Source organism: Colius striatus, unplaced genomic scaffold (assembly GCF_028858725.1).
Source record: "Colius striatus isolate bColStr4 unplaced genomic scaffold, bColStr4.1.hap1 scaffold_54, whole genome shotgun sequence".
NCBI classification, from domain to species: domain Eukaryota; kingdom Metazoa; phylum Chordata; class Aves; order Coliiformes; family Coliidae; genus Colius; species Colius striatus.
This window is the reverse complement of record NW_026908530.1, coordinates 557,950-569,338: the sequence shown is the minus strand read 5'-3', so window position 1 is coordinate 569,338 and position 11,389 is coordinate 557,950. Positions and strand designations below refer to the sequence as shown.

At 44.7% G+C, this 11,389-nt stretch overlaps 1 long non-coding RNA gene across 1 annotated transcript; it reads left to right on the top strand.

Moving 5' to 3' along the window:
* The first annotated feature begins 1,062 nt into the window (after nucleotides 1-1,062).
* On the top strand, nucleotides 1,063-7,889 carry LOC133629514 (uncharacterized). Its single transcript, XR_009821058.1, has 2 exons — nucleotides 1,063-1,239; nucleotides 6,085-7,889. It is a non-coding gene; the product is annotated as an uncharacterized LOC133629514 (long non-coding RNA).
* The last annotated feature ends 3,500 nt before the right edge of the window (nucleotides 7,890-11,389 follow it).

Below are 11,389 nucleotides of genomic sequence, written 5' to 3'. Positions count from 1 at the left end.
TCCCCATGCAGTCTAGCAGCCAGCACGGTGTCACACTTGCAACTGCTTTCCTGTGGGAGCTATCTTCAATACCACACTTTTTCTGTTCAGCTCCCATTGAAAAAATACATGTGTCTGTTAAGTTATGCCACTGAGTATGGGAGCTACAAGAAAGGAGGAAGGTAGACCCCAGCTACAGTAGTAAGTAGGTCCCCATGAAGTCTATCAGCCAGCACGGTGTCACATTTGCAGCTGCTTTCCTGTGGGAGCTATCTTCAATACCACACTTTTTCTGTTCAGCTCCCATTGAATGAAATACATTTTGTCTGTTAAGGTATACCACTGAATATGGGAGCTACAAGAAAGCAGGAAGGCAGACACGAGCTACAGTAGTAAGTAGGTCCCCATGCATTCTATCAGCCAGCACGGTGTCACATTTGCAGCTGCTTTCCTGTGGGTGCTATCTTCAATACCACACTTTTTTTCCTCAGCTGCCATTGAAAAAATAAATGTGTCTGTTAAGGTATACCGCTGAATATGGGAGCTACAAGAAAGCAGGAAGGCAGACCCCAGGTACAGTAGTAAGTAGGTCTCCATGAAATCTATCAGCCAGCACGGTGTCACATTTGCAGCTCCTTTCCTGTGGGAGCTTGTGGGCTATGTGGAGATAAAAGTTATTTGAGCTTGTGGAATATTAGTGATTGTATATATTATAAGCCATAAAGTTAGCTTTGGCCTTTGGGCTTGTTGTGTCAGTATGAAGAAGTATTGAGGACAGTGGAATATTACAACATGCAGAAGTTGGTACAGAAGAACAGGAACTTGTGGTTACAGATAAGAACATTCTGTTTAGCAATAGGATCTTAGGACCCTGTTAAGCAAACTTTGAAACTTATCTAGTCTTGCAACATAATAATCTCTTGGCAGGGTCGTATGTTTTTTATTAGCCTATCAGGAGCTCAGCTTCTGAGATGTGTATGAGGTGATTGGTTGATTGTACCAATCAGCGTGTGACACGCTGGCTTTGGGAGTATATAAATATGCTGTTTGTGAATAATAAAACAGATACCTTGCTTGCATCAAGTTGCGTCTCCGTCTCTCAATCGCGGCAAATGGTGACCCCTACGTGATTCTTGGTGAAGAGTCCGTCGGAGACAGATAATCACCTATCTGGTGGCGTGCTGCGAGTCCCGCAGAACTGAAGGAGCTGCTGAAACGAAGCAGGAAAAGCCGGCTAATCGCCCCCGTCTGGAACGAGAGGTGAGCTGCGGGAAACTGAAAGATGGGGAATCAGACAAGTTCTCCTGAAAGAGACGTTTATGAACTAATGAAAGCTTTGTTTAAAAAGCATGGAAAAAAGACCATTTCGGGTCAGGACCTTAAATTAATCCTTAAATGGGTCCAGTTTAAGATCCCCACGGTCACTGCTTCTTCAATTTTCACCCAAGATGTTTGGGATGATGTGGGGGTAAAATTATGGGATGCAGCTACTTCTGGAAATGAGGAGGCTCAACGAATGCTCCCACGGTGGAGATTAATTTATGAGACGATAAAGGCGCAGGAGCAGAGCCAGCGAGATTTAGAGGGGGGAGTGCAGCCCTCGGCAGCTTCAGCACCACCAATTCCACAGCCCTCAGCAGTACCAGTCCCGCAGGTTCTGTCACCACCCCCGTTAGCCTGTGCTGCAGGTTATCCACCGGAGGATGATCCTTTTGATCCAGGACCCATTGACCCTGAAAAGGAGCCTGATCTGTTCCCTCCTAGCCCCCATGATGTTTGGGGAGAGATTAAGCGCCAAGCACTAAAGGAAGGGGAACTAGAAATAGCGCAAACCATAGTGGCTCCTGTAATCTATCAAGGAAGGGGGGGGGCGGCTCAATGGGAACCATTATCTTTTTCGGTGATTAAGGAATTGCGTCGTACGGTCACTGAGCATGGGCTGTCTTCTCCTTATTTTGTAAGTCTTTTGTCTTCTGTATTTGATACATATGTCATGACCCCGCATGATTTAAAATCTCTTGTGTGATTGTTGTTAACCCCGACTCAGTATACAATGTGGGAATCTCAATGGAGGTTAGGGCTACAAACAATTTTATTGGGGTATGCGGGGCACGCTAATGCCGCTTTAGCAGCTTTAACTATGGAACATCTTACTGGGACAGGGCAACACGCAGACCCAGCCGCTCAGGCTAGAGACATCCCCCGAGACGCTTTAGAAGCGGTCCGGGAGGAAGCGAGAAGAGCCTTAATGAAAGTTCCTGATTCCCAAAAGCCTCAAAAAGTCTTCACTAATATCACTCAAGAGCCTCGAGAACCATATATGCAGTTTATAGATAGGCTGAAGCAGGCTCTGGACCGACAAATAGATAATGCTGAAGCTCGGGAGATCTTATTGTTGAAATTAGCAGTAGAAAACGCCAATGTCGATTGTAAAAAACTCTTAAAATCGCTTCCAAATCAGAACCCCACGATAATTGAGATGATTGAGGCTTGTAACAGGATTGGCACGATGGATCATAAATATGAAGCAATGGCCGCCGCTTTTGCAGCCATGAAGGGGCCTGGGGGAGGTAACGAAAGGCAAAACTGCTTTGGTTGTGGGAAACCAGGGCATATCAAAAGAGATTGTCGTGACATTGGACAAGGGAAGAGACCTCCAGCACCTAGTGTCTGCCCTAAATGTAAAAAGGGATGGCATTTTGCGAACCAATGCAAATCTAGATTTGATGTGAATGGGCGTCCCATACAGGGAAACCGACAGCTGAACGCGAATCCACGGGGCGTGCAGACACAAATTCCGCGACCAACCCCGGCGCCTCTCCGTACGCAGGGGGGAGGGCAGGAAACCGGAGGGTTTCTGACCTCTGCCCAGCAACCACAGGAAGCGCCGGCTTGGACCTGACAACCTCCCACACAGTAACTTTACTTGACTCCTCTGTTCACCTGTTGTCTACTGAAGTTACTGGCCCTTTACCACCACAGACCCAAGCATTATTGATAGGGAGGTCGTCGGCTACCCTATTGGGTCTCTTTGTATTACCCGGAGTAATTGATTCTGATAGCGAATCGGAAATTAAAATCATGGCCTGGACTCCGTTCCCACCTTGTACTGTACCCAGAGATAGTAAAATAGCGCAATTAATTTTAATCCCTAAGACAATTAGCCCCCGGTCTGATGGCCAGCCGAAACAAAGACAGGAAGCTTTTGGCTCTACAGGAGTGTCTGAGATTTTATGGGTCCAATCTATCACCCAGAAGCGCCCCATGTGCCGCTGTACTCTAGTTCGCGGGGATCACCGAGTGTTTTTGAGTGGAATTATTGATACAGGGGCTGATGTTACGGTTATTTCTCAAGCCAAGTGGCCCCCACAGTGGCCGCTGGCAAATGTTTCTCAGGCGCTGGCCGGAATAGGGGGCTATGGAACTAGTCGGCAAAGCTCTGATTTGATTCAGATTCAGGACTCAAGCGGTCAAACAGCTTCTGTTAAACCATTTGTTCTACCTGTCCCTATGGTTTTATGGGGACGTGACGTATTATCTCAGTGGGGTATGTCTATTCAAACTATTGAAAAGCCTTTTTAGGTGGGGCCATTGCAGGGCGTGGAACCCTGAAATTAACGTGGAAGATTAATTCTTCTATTTGGGTCGATCAATGGCCCCTACCTATAGAAAAACTTCACGCCCTCCAAGAATTAGTTGCAGAGCAGCTCTCTGAGGGACATATTGTTCCCTCTACAAGTCCCTGGAATTCGCCAATTTTTGTTATCCGAAAACAGACTGGCAAGTGGCGCTTGCTCCATGACTTGAGAAAAATTAATGATGCTATGGAGGACATGGGAGCCCTACAGCCCGGGCTACCATCACCAACTATGATTCCTCGTGATTGGCACTTAACTGTTATTGATCTTAAAGATTGTTTTTTTAATATTCCATTGCATCCAGATGATGCCCCTAAATTTGCTTTTTCAGTCCCTAGCATCAATATGCAGGCTCCTTTGCAGAGATATCATTGGGTTGTGTTGCCACAGGGAACGAAGAACAGCCCCACAATATGTCAATGGTTTGTAGCTAAGATACTTAACCCCGTTAGGATTGCAATGCCTAAAGTGTTGATATATCATTACATGGATGACATTCTTGTGGCAGCGCAGCGCCAAGAAGTCATGGAGGAAGCCGTAGCCCTTGTCATGACTGCCGTCAAATCAGCAGACCTCTGTATTGCACCAGAGAAGGTACAGAGACTACCACCTTGGAAATATCTCGGGTGGCATATCAGAACTCAGACTATTGTTCCACAACCTTTACAGATACGTGCTAATGTAAAAAACTTGCATGACGTACAGAAGCTGTTGGGAACAATTAACTGGGTGCGGCCTTTACTTGGTATTACAAATACAGATTTGAATCCATTGTTCCAAATGCTTAGAGGAGATACAAACTTGTGTGCTCCACGAAGCCTTGACAATGCAGCTATGAATGCGTTACAAAAGGTTGCCACAGCAATTACCAGCAGACAAGCGCAGCGGTATGCACCTGAGTTGCCTTTTCAACTCATCATTCTAAACCCTGTGCAGCAGCCTCATGCGTTAATCTTCCAGTGGGATGACCAGAAACCGGACCCTTTATTGGCTATTGAGTGGGTTTTTTTACCCAATCAAGCAACAAAAACTATCTCGACACAGCATGAAATGTTTGCATCCCTTGTCATCAAGGCCCGGCAGAGACTGTTGACTCTGGCAGGGACAGATTTTACCCTTATTTGTTTGCCAGTGACAGCAGTTTATTTGCAATGGTTATTACAACAATTGGACGCTCTAGGGATAGCTTTGGCCAACTATGCAGGACAACTCACCTCGCATCCACCTTCTCATAAACTGTTACATGTCGACTTCCATCTGTTGCCGATACCAAAAAGAAGTGATCAGCCTCTACAGGCCTTTACTGTTTTTACAGATGGATCGGGAAAAACCCACAGGTCTGTCATTCTTTGGTGGAACGATAAGTCTGGACGTTGGGACTCTGACATAGAAACTGTGCAGGGCTCTCCTCAAATAACAGAGTTGTCGGCTGTGGTTCGTGCCTTTCGGAAATGGTCTATTCCTCTCAATGTAGTCACTGACTCTGCTTATGTTGCAGGAATTGTTCAACGAGCAGAAGCCTCGGTACTCCGTGATGTTTCTCATGTCGCTTTATTTATTTTGTTACAAGAACTTATCTTTCTTTTAAACTCTCGCCATCATCCTTATTTTATTATGCATGTTAGATCCCATACTTCGTTACCTGGGTTTATTGCTGAAGGAAACCGACAGGCGGATATGCTCACGTTACCTGTACAGGTGTTACCTGACCGTTTAGCACAAGCTCGACTTAGCCATTCTTTTTTTCACCAAAATGCCGGAGGCCTAAAACGACAGTTTAACCTTACGCCTCAGCAGGCTAATAGTATTATTGCCACTTGTCCCGACTGTCAAAGACACTCTTTTCCTTCGATAGCAGGAGGGGTTAATCCCAGGGGTTTGCAAAGCCTTCAATTATGGCAAACAGATGTTACCCATTTTGCTGAATTTGGGCGTTTGAAGTATATTCACTGTTCGATTGATACATTTTCTGGAATGCTGTTTGCTTCTTGTCATGCCGGAGAAAAGGTACGAGATGTTCGCAAACATCTAATGTGTGCTTTTGCCACCCTGGGAGTGCCCTCCCGGATAAAAACAGACAATGGTCCCGCATATATTTCTAAATCCCTAACTGACTTTTTTGTATCTTGGGGAATTTCACATACCACCGGCATTCCTCACTCCCCAACGGGTCAAGCTCTGATAGAGCGTTCCCATCAGACCCTCAAGCGGCTATTACAAAAACAAAAAGGGGGAGTAGGAACTGACACACCAGGAGAGAGATTACAGAAAGCCTTATATGTTTTTAATTTTTTGAATTGTTCTTTGTTAGATAATAATCCTCCGGTAGTTCGACATTTTTGTACAAACAAATTCTTTGAGCCCAGGGTGAAGCCGCCCGTTTTGGTTTGAGATCCAGAATCAGGTAAGATAATGGGACCCTATCCCCTCATTACATGGGGCAGAGGTTATGCTTGTGTCTCCACAGAAAGAGGTCCTCGTTGGATTCCAGCAAAAAGGGTGAGACCCTTTAGAGAGACATTACAGCAGCGGTCAGCGGAAGACACCTTGGAATCGGTGAGCGAAGATGAGAACACCGCTCCTGAATGACATCAATTTTGAAAATCAATAAGCAGGAACTTTAGTATCCCCATTGAAGACTGTGTAACTGTTGGATCTTTAGTTAAAGACATGGGCAAAGGAATAGTTGCAATTATTATGAGCATGGCCGTGAGCATAACGGCAAGATTTGATTTGCACCATGTCGACCCTCGTGCTAATGTATGGCTCACATGGGCCAATCGCACCGGGACTACAGACTTTTGTCTGTCCCTGGCACAAGTTGGTGATCCGTTTAGAACATGTTTAATTGGTTATCCATATGTAAACCTGGATGATTTTTTAGGTTATGTGAATAACTCTGATTTGTCGAATAACCTTAATAGCACATATTGGCAATGGCGAACAGATAATAGTCGAGGAGAGTGTATAAAGAGTAGCTACTGGCCCGTAGAACAAGGAGCTATGTTTCAGCAAGGATTAATCCAGATGCTCAATATCTCCAACCCATTACCATTTCAAGAGCTAGAGCTCTGGGGCTCCTTCCCTCCACAAGGGGAATGGCAGAATATTTCAAATCGCGCGAACTGTTCCGGGATGAGCCCCACAATTTTACCTGTTAATGGGACTGGAGTAGTTTATTTTGGTGATGGATGGAAAAGGTTTTTAGCCCAAAATGGTGATAAAAAAACATTAAACTTATTAATGTATTATCAGAACGTAACAGGCCGCAGGTAATTGGAGGAACATGAAAAAATTAGCATGTTGGGCGGTTAAAGAGTTTAATACAACCTCTGACATCTTGTCAGGACTAGCCCAAGATGTAGATAGCTTGCGACATGCCGTATTACAAAATCGTGCCGCTATAGATTTTCTTTTGTTAGCCCATGGACATGGATGTCAGGAATTTGAAGGGATGTGTTGTATGAATCTGTCCGATCATTCTGTGAGTATTCATAAGCAAATTGCAGAGCTGCGAGAAAGGATTCACAATGTACAAGAAGGAGTGGATGGATTTGATGGATGGTTGGCATCTTGGGGAATTACGGGTTGGCTGAAAGACTTACTTAAACAAGGAGTTTTGATTCTTTTAGTAGTTTGTATATTATTGGTAATGATTCCATGTATTTTGCAGTGTTTACAAAAATCTTTAGCTGCCTCTGTCAATAAGATTCTTTTTGTACAACAGCAAGACCTGACGAAAGCTCCCATTACAGAAGAGCTAGTGAAACGAAATGTCCTTGAACTAGTCGGACGCAAACCTTGGGAAGCAGACGATGCTTAAAAACAAAAAGGGGGAGATGTGGGCTATGTGGAGATAAAAGTTATTTGAGCTTGTGGAATATTAGTGATTGTATATATTGTAAGACATAAAGTTAGCTTTGGCCTTTGGGCTTGTTGTGTCAGTATGAAGAAGTATTGAGGACAGTGGAAAATTACAACATGCAGAAGTTGATACAGAAGAACAGGAACTTGTGGTTACAGATAAGAACATTCTGTTTAGCAATAGGATCTTAGGACCCTGTTAAGCAAACTTTGAAACTTATCTAGTCTTGCAACATAATAATCTCTTGGCAGGGTCGTATGTTTTTTATTAGCCTATCAGGAGCTCAGCTTCTGAGATGTGTATGAGATGATTGGTTGATTGTACCAATCAGCGTGTGACACGCTGGCTTTGGGAGTATATAAATATGCTGTTTGTGAATAATAAAACAGACACCTTGCTTGCATCAAGTTGCGTCTCCGTCTCTCAATAGCGACAGGAGTTATCTTCAATACCACAGTTTTTCTGTTCAGATCCCATTGAATAAAATACATTTTATCTGTTAACGTATACCACTGAATATGGGAGCTACAAGAAAGCAGGAAGGCAGACCCCAGCTACAGTATTAAGTAGGTCCCCATGCAGTGTAACAGCCAGCACCTTGTCACATTTGCAGCTGCTTTCCTGTGGGAGCTATCTTCAATACCACACTTTTTATCCCGAGCTGCCTTTGACAAAATACATGTGGATGTTAAGTTATGCCACTCAGTATGGGAGCTACAAGAAAGCAGGAAGACAGATCCCAGCTACAGTAGCAAGTAGGTCCCCATGCAGTCTATCAGCCAGCACGGTGTCACATTTGCAGCTGCTTTCCTGTGGGAGCTACCTTCAATACCACACTTTTTCTGTTCAGCTCCCATTGAATGAAATACATTTTGTCTGTTAAGGTATACCACTGAATATGGGAGCTACAAGAAAGCAGGAAGGCAGACCCCAGCTACAGTAGTAAGTAGGTCCCCATGTAGTCTATCAGCCAGCACGGTGTCACATTTGCAGCTGCTTTCCTGTGGGAGCTATCTTCAATACCACACTTTTTCTGTTCAGCTCCCATTGAATGAAATATATTTTGTCTGTTAAATTATACCATTGAGTATGGGAGGTACAAGAGAGCAGGAAGGCAGACACCAGCTACAGTAGTAAGTAGGTCCCCATGCAGTCTATCATCCAGCACGGTGTCACACTTGCAGCTGCTTTCCTGTGGGAGCTATCTTCAATACCACACTTTTTCTCCTCAGCTCCCATTAAAAAACTACATGTGTCTGTTAAGTTATGCCACTGAGTATGGGAGCTACAAGAAAGGAGGAAGGCAGACCCCAGCTACAGTAGTCAGTAGGTCCCCATGCAGTCTATCAGCCAGCACGGTGTCACATTTGCAGCTGTTTTCCTGTGGGAGCTATTTTCAATACCACAGTTTTTATCCTCAGCTCCCTTTGACAAAATACATGTGGATGTTAAGTTATGCCACTGAGTATGGGAGCTACAAGAAAGCAGGAAGGCAGACCCCAGTTACAGTATTAACTAGGTCCCCATGCAGTCTATCAGCCAGCACAGTGTCAAATTTGCAGCTGCTTTCCTGTGGGAGCTATCTTCAATACCACACTTTTTCTGTTCAGCTCCCATTGAATGAAATACATTTTGTCTGTTAAGGTATACCACTGAATATGGGAGCTACAAGAAAGCAGGAGGGCAGACCCCAGCTACAGTAGTAAGTAGGTCTCCATGCAGTCTATCAGCCAGCACGGTGTCACATTTGCAACTGCTGTCCTGTGGGAGCTATCTTCAATACCACACTTTTTATCCCCAGCTCCCTTTGACAACATACATGTGTATGTTAAGTTATGCCACTCAGTATGGGAGCTACAAGAAAGCAGGAAGGCAGATCCCAGCTACAGTAGTAAGTACGTCTCCATGTAGTCTATCAGCCAGCACGGTGTCACATTTGCAACTGCTGTCCTGTGGGAGCTATCTTCAATACCACACTTTTTCTGTTCAGCTCCCATTGAAAAAATACATTTTGTCTGTTAAATTACACCGCTGAGTATGGGAGCTACAAGAAAGCAGGAAGGCAGACCCCAGCTGCAGTAGTAATTAGGTTCCCATGCAGTCTATCAGCCAGCACGGTGTCACATTTGTAGCTGCTTTCCTGTGGGAGCTATCTTCAATACCACACTTTTTATCTTCAGCTCCCATTGAAAAAATACATGTGTCTGTTAAGTTATGCCACTGAGTATGGGAGCTAAAAGAAAGCAGGAAGGCAGACCCCAGCTACAATAGTAAGTAGGTCCCCATGCAGTCTATCAGCCAGCACGGTGTCACATTTGCAGCTGCTTTCCTGTGGGAGCTATCTTCAATGCCACACTTTTTCTCCTCAGCTCCCTTTGAAAAAATACATGTGGATGTTAAGTTATGCCACTGAATATGGGAGCTACAAGAAAGGAGGAAGGCAGACCACAGCTACATTAGTAAGTAGGTCCGCATGCAGTCTATCAGCCAGCACGGTGTCACATTTGCAGCTGCTTTCCTGTGGGAGCTATCTTGAATACCACACTTTTTTTCCTCAGCTGCCATTGAAAAAATAAATGTGTCTGTTAAGGTATACCACTGAATATGGGAGCTACAAGAAAGCAGGAAGGCAGACCCCAGCTACAGTAGTAAGTAGGTCTCCATGAAGTCTATCAGCCAGCACGGTGTCACATTTGCAGCTCCTTTCCTGTGGGAGCTATCTTCAATACCACAGTTTTTCTCTTCGACTCCCATTGAATAAAATACATTTTGTCTGTTAAATTATACCACTGAGTATGGGAGCTACAAGAAAGCAGGAAGGCAGACCCCAGCTGCAGTAGTAATTAGGTTCCCATGCAGTCTATCAGCCAGCACGGTGTCACATTTGTAGCTGCTTTCCTGTGGGAGCTATCTTCAATACCACACTTTTTATCTTCAGCTCCCATTGAAAAAATACATGTGTCTGTTAAGTTATGCCACTGAGTATGGGAGCTAAAAGAAAGCAGGAAGGCAGACCCCAGCTACATTAGTAAGTAGGTCCGCATGCAGTCTATCAGCCAGCACGGTGTCACATTTGCAGCTGCTTTCCTGTGGGAGCTATCTTGAATACCACACTTTTTTTCCTCAGCTGCCATTGAAAAAATAAATGTGTCTGTTAAGGTATACCACTGAATATGGGAGCTACAAGAAAGCAGGAAGGCAGACCCCAGCTACAGTAGTAAGTAGGTCTCCATGAAGTCTATCAGCCAGCACGGTGTCACATTTGCAGCTCCTTTCCTGTGGGAGCTATCTTCAATACCACAGTTTTTCTCTTCGACTCCCATTGAATAAAATACATTTTGTCTGTTAAATTATACCGCTGAGTATGGGAGCTACAAGAAAGCAGGAAGACAGACCCCAGCTACAGTATTAACTAGGTCCCCATGCAGTCTATCAGCCAGCACGGTGTCACATTTGCAGCTCCTTTCCTGTGGGAGCTATCTTCAATACCACAGTTTTTATCCTCAGCTCCCTTTGAAAAAATACATGTGTATGTTAAGTTATGCCACTGAGTATGGGAGCTACAAGAAAGCAGGTCGGCAGACCAGAGCTACAGTAGTAAGTAGGTCCCGATGCAGTCTATCAGCCAGCACGGTGTCACATTTGCAGCTGCTTTCCTGTGGGAGCTATCTTCAATACCACACTTTTTCTGTTCAGCTCCCATTAAAAAAATACATGTGTCTGTTAAGGTATACAACTGAATATGGGAGCTACAAGAAAGCAGGAAGGCAGACCCCAGCTACAGTAGTAAGTAGGTCCCCATGCAGTCTATCAGCCAGCACGGTGTCACATTTGCAGCTGCTTTCCTGTGGGAGCTATCTTCAATACCACACTTTTTCTCCTCAGCTCCCACTGAAAAAATACATGT